The sequence below is a fragment of the Triticum aestivum genome, chromosome 6B, assembly GCF_018294505.1.
Source record: "Triticum aestivum cultivar Chinese Spring chromosome 6B, IWGSC CS RefSeq v2.1, whole genome shotgun sequence".
Taxonomy (NCBI): domain Eukaryota; kingdom Viridiplantae; phylum Streptophyta; class Magnoliopsida; order Poales; family Poaceae; genus Triticum; species Triticum aestivum.
The window spans coordinates 426479493-426484267 of NC_057810.1; the positions used below are offsets into that span (position 1 = coordinate 426479493).

Sequence of the window (4775 nt, forward strand, 5' to 3'; positions counted from 1 at the left end):
ACAACGTTTTTATATAAATACACAACAGTTGAAGTAATTTTTTTTGGCTCACACAATAACTCACACCCACACTACAGAAATTGAACTGCTCCAATGCATGCCTCATGAGATCTTTGTCATCCTTGCCGGTTCTCTCAGTTCTGCAGGACGGGGGACAGGGATCGACGACGGGAGCCCGCACAAGGGACCTCTGTTGACGGGATCGTGGGAGGCACAGACAACATCGACCGGGGAAGGGATTTCCTGCAGGGCGGCCTTCGGCACCGGTGCTGGGGGCAACTGGCGGTGGCGGCAGAGGTAGGGGATGGGACGCGGGGGGGGGGGGGGGGGGGGGGTGATTCAGCAGTAGGGACAACAAAAGTATCTTTGCATAAATACAAATGTTCAATTCGGTAGCACAAATACAATATGAATTTTAGTACCGAACAACAACTACATGCATATCATCAAAAAATTCTTTTTTGACTAAAATTTGCATAAACACCAGCCACGTACTTCATATATTCTCAGGCATAGCAGAACTTTGTTCTCAATCATTACATCATTGTTGAAGAAAAGTTCATGTTTTTTGACTTACAAATGTCTTCCTGAAGAAAAGTGTAAATGCCTTACTCTTTTTTATTAAACATCAAGCCTTACTCTTTATGCAAAGGAGGCTGGCGGCAAGCACGACCTCTCGTCGGAGCGCTGCCTGTACGTTCTGGCCTTTGTCATCGTTATTGTTGTGCTGCAAATGGCATGAAGTTAAATTTTCTGGAGGGCGCAACCATCTCAAATTGAGAAGTGCCTTTTTTTCTGACAACACAAACTGTTTTTGTATATTCATTGATAAGATAGGAGATATAAAACAGAAAAAGCAAGCAAGCAAGCCTCAGATTGTGGCATTTGCCTGGGTCAACTACAAGACACTAGCAAGCGAATATAAACACACATCATTCAGATTTGTATGCTATAAATTAGTTCAACAAGCATGTACCTTCGTTTTCTCCAACTGCATCTTCAGGTTTCTCCATGGCTATTGAGACGCTGTAAAGCAGAGAACAGGCAAAGGAGACAACAAGGCCGAGAGTTGTGACAAAAGCAGAGAGTTTAATTCCCGGAGAGTTCCTGAAAGCACATAGCTAGCAATGATAAACAAGAGTACTAATAGTACACCTAATAGTAGCATCTAAAAATTTAGATACGAGAGAAAACAAAGCTCTTTCTCGCAAAGTGAAAACTGAATAAACCAATGCAAAAGGCCCTTATTTTCTCACTAATACGACTAATCTTTCAAGCAATGAGCCAAGCAAAAAAGAAATCAAGATCCTACCGCCCCAAGACCTAGATTAATTATAAAAAAGCAAAAAGGGGAACTACCTCAGGAAGTTCAAGTTGGTCGTCACGAGGAGAACAACATGTGCGTGCTAGTGGCTGGAATGCCGTGATGATGGTGGTGGCATGGAGCTTCACCCGAAGGGGGCACTGAAGGAGGGGATGGCGCACCTCGCCGGAGATGGATGGGCGGGAGCGGCCACTCCATGGATGAACCATATTCCAGGAAGGTCAAGGTGGCCCTCATGAGAAGGTCAGTGTGGTCGGCCAAGACGGCGCGGGGGCAGGGGAGGGGGATCCCGGCCAGCGGGGTGATGCGGCGGCCCACATCAGCTCCGGCGAGGAAGAAGGGCATGCGTGAAGAAGAGGCACTGGGGCAGGCGAGCTCCACCGTGGCGCATGTTTGGGAGGTTCCTCTCTAGGGCGGCGACGAGAGGAACAACGCGGTGGTTGCCGTGGCGAGCTCCGCCGGTTGTATTCAGTAAGAGGCCGCGGCGGCGAGGTTTGCAGCGGGTGGCGACGCGCGAGGTTGGCCGGTAGTGTAGTGGCATCGAAGAGGATCTCGGGAAGAGGGGGGTGATGTCGGCCGGTGGTGGCGCCGCCGCCGGTTGGGGGCGGGGTGGCGGGCGCATTGCCGTTTTGGGGCAGGAGGTGTGGGAGGGAGGTGGGGGATCTGGATCGGGGTAGATGGTGGATCGGGATTGGGGGAGGTGGGTGGGCTTTTTTTTCTTTTGTTTATCGCTGCCTGGTTCGGGAGTTCGGGAGCATCCGGTCCGGCCTTAGGTCGTGTCATGATTCAAATAGTTATTCTAATCTGAGATTATAATAGGACAACACTATTATAATCATGGTATTAGAATAGTTATTTGGATCACAGTAGGCCTATATATATAGGTGGCGACGAGGATGTTCCCGAGCTCCTGAACCCGCAGAGAAGAAATCCCAACCCACCACCGCTCGTCCCCAACCTCCCCGATCCCATCGCCAGGGAGCTCCCGCCCTGCGCCTCTCTGCTCGGCTGCCGCACCGTGCCCGCTTCCCGGCCACCTCCGCCGTCCACCGGGATCGCCATCGCCGCCATCCATCCCACTCGCCGTAGCCGCCATCCATCCCGCTCGTCGCCGCCATCCACCCCACTCGCCGCCGCCATCCACCCCGCTCCCCGTCACCACCATCCACCCGACGCGGCCACAACTGCGGACGAGCTTTGTCCGCCGGCGAGACCCAGCCATCGCGCGCCGCCGCGACACACCTCCGCTACCAACCAGAAACGCCGCCGCAACTCCTCTCCAGATCCCAGCGCCATCGCCCCCCACGCGTTGCCGCGCACGACGGCAACACCCACCAGCGTGGGCCGCGGCACCACCTACCGGCCTTTTGTGGTCCCCTCCACCACCCCTGGCCACGGCCCTGCCCCAGCCACTGAGCGCCGGACTCCCCCATCTCCTTCCGTCTTCCTCTACGTGTGATAGACGCCATGGTAGGGGCCGTGAGATCGCTGGAATTTCTTGCCCCGGCGCCACAACCTGCAGCCGGCGCCATAGCATCCAGGCCGTACAACTTCATCATCTCAGGCCGTCCAACTTTGCCTATGTGAGCGCGCGTCGCACCTCGCAACTTGCTCCGCTTCAAGGCGCCATGCTTGTGGCAGGTGACCTTGTTTGATGTCTCCAGTTGGTTCCTTCCCCTGTCCTGAAAATGTATCCAAATCAAAACACCAATTCGTCCACCCTTCCCAGTTCTGTATTGTTCTCTAAGTGATTTGGATGTGTGAAGTTCACCTGTACTGTTCCCCCCGTCCAGTTTGTGTACCTGCTCCATTTTTGTTCCAACTTAGCCCCATGTCGTGTGCCAAATCCTGTAACAGACCATGAAGCTTTGCCTCCCTGCTACTGCTACATGAAGTGCTTGCTTCCTCATTTGCAATTTGGGATGGAGTTAAATAGCTTTTGCTAGAGTTCAGATAATCGAATGACAGAGGTTGCTCTAGAAACTAGAGTAGTAAACTTCAGGCTTCAGAGTGCAGATAACTAAATGTTCATTCAGTCGAACATGCTGGCATCGAGGTTATATGATGATATTGAGAAGTTCAAAAAGAAGAGTTCCATGAAAGTTCAAATTCAAGAAAGAGCGTTACGAAGTACTAGTATTTTATATTACTAAAAAGATTAGTGTGTTTGGTGCGTGCATGCTGATTGTGATGTCTCCTGTGTGTGTGCGCTCACAGTGTGGGGGTTCGTGTGTTCTCGTGTGTGTTGCGAGCTCATGTGTGCGCTTTGTATTTTTTTCATTTATGTGCGCTCTGGTGTGTGTACGTGCGCGCGCGCGTGTGTTGCATGCATGCTCCGGTGTGTCTGTGGTTCTATTTTTTTTTGGGGGGAAATTTGTGGTTCTATTCAAAATATATTGATGCTAAGGCACGAAAAAACGCAATGAAAAAATTATTTAGAAACCGATTAATTTCTTTTCTAAGAATAACATTAAGAAACTCAAATTTAAATAACAAAGAAATTCGAAGTATATAAAAAAACTCACATTTTTTGCTCGTTACTAAAGAATAAAAAAAGTTTAAAATCAAAATAAAGGAACAACTAAAAAACATTTAAAATAGCTTTTTCGTGCTTTTAAAAAAGCTAGAAGTTCAAACTAAAATAATGAAGTGGTTCTATTAAAAAAAATATTTTTGACCGTTATTAGAAAACTCAGATATCCCTTGTTATTAAAGAATCAATCATGAAATTCAAATTAAAAAAATCTGTCAAATTTGATGTTTCTTTAAAAATCAAAAAGAACTCTCTACTTGACTTTTTTTTAAATATGAAGTTTAAATTAAAGTAGCACATAAGTTCGAAGTTTATTAAAACCTCAGATTTACATGTTAAAAAACAAAAAAACCAATGTCATTTTGTGCATTTTCGAAAAGTTTATAAAAATGGTGTCTCTACATTTTACTAAAAAATTGGAGAAGTTCAAATTTGAATAACATAGAAGTTGAAAATGTTTATTCCAAAACCAAGAAGGTCAAACTAAAAAACTGAGCAGTTTAAAAAGTTTGTAAAACATAGATTTGCCCCTATTTTTTTAAGATCTGGAAGTTCTAATTTTAAAAAGTGAGTCGTTTGATGTTTATTACATAACAAGGACTTTCCCCTATACAAATGAATAACAACAAATGTCCTAATTAAAAAATAAAGTTGTTTGATGTTTATAAAAATCTTAGATTTTCCCCAATACTAAAGATTAAAACCACGAAGTTTGATTTTTAAAAATAGAGTAGTTCAATGCATATTAAAAACTCAGTTTTCTCTCTTTACTAAATAATAAAACCAAAGAAGTTCAACTTTTAAAAGCAGAGCGTTTGATATTTATTTGAAAAACTCAGTTTTTTGTTACAGAAGAATAATAACGATAAGGTCTATTCGAAATAACGAAGAAGTTCAATGTTTCTAGCAAAACTCCAT

The 4775-nt window shown here is 45.8% G+C and overlaps 1 long non-coding RNA gene across 1 annotated transcript; it reads right to left on the reverse strand.

Moving 5' to 3' along the window:
• Positions 1-323: 323 nt before the first annotated feature.
• Positions 324-1967, reverse strand: LOC123134191 (uncharacterized). Its single transcript, XR_006465560.1, has 3 exons — positions 1360-1967; positions 977-1107; positions 324-727 (listed from the first exon to the last, which is right to left on the reverse strand). It is a non-coding gene; the product is annotated as an uncharacterized lncRNA (long non-coding RNA).
• Between the last annotated feature and the right edge of the window lie 2808 nt (positions 1968-4775).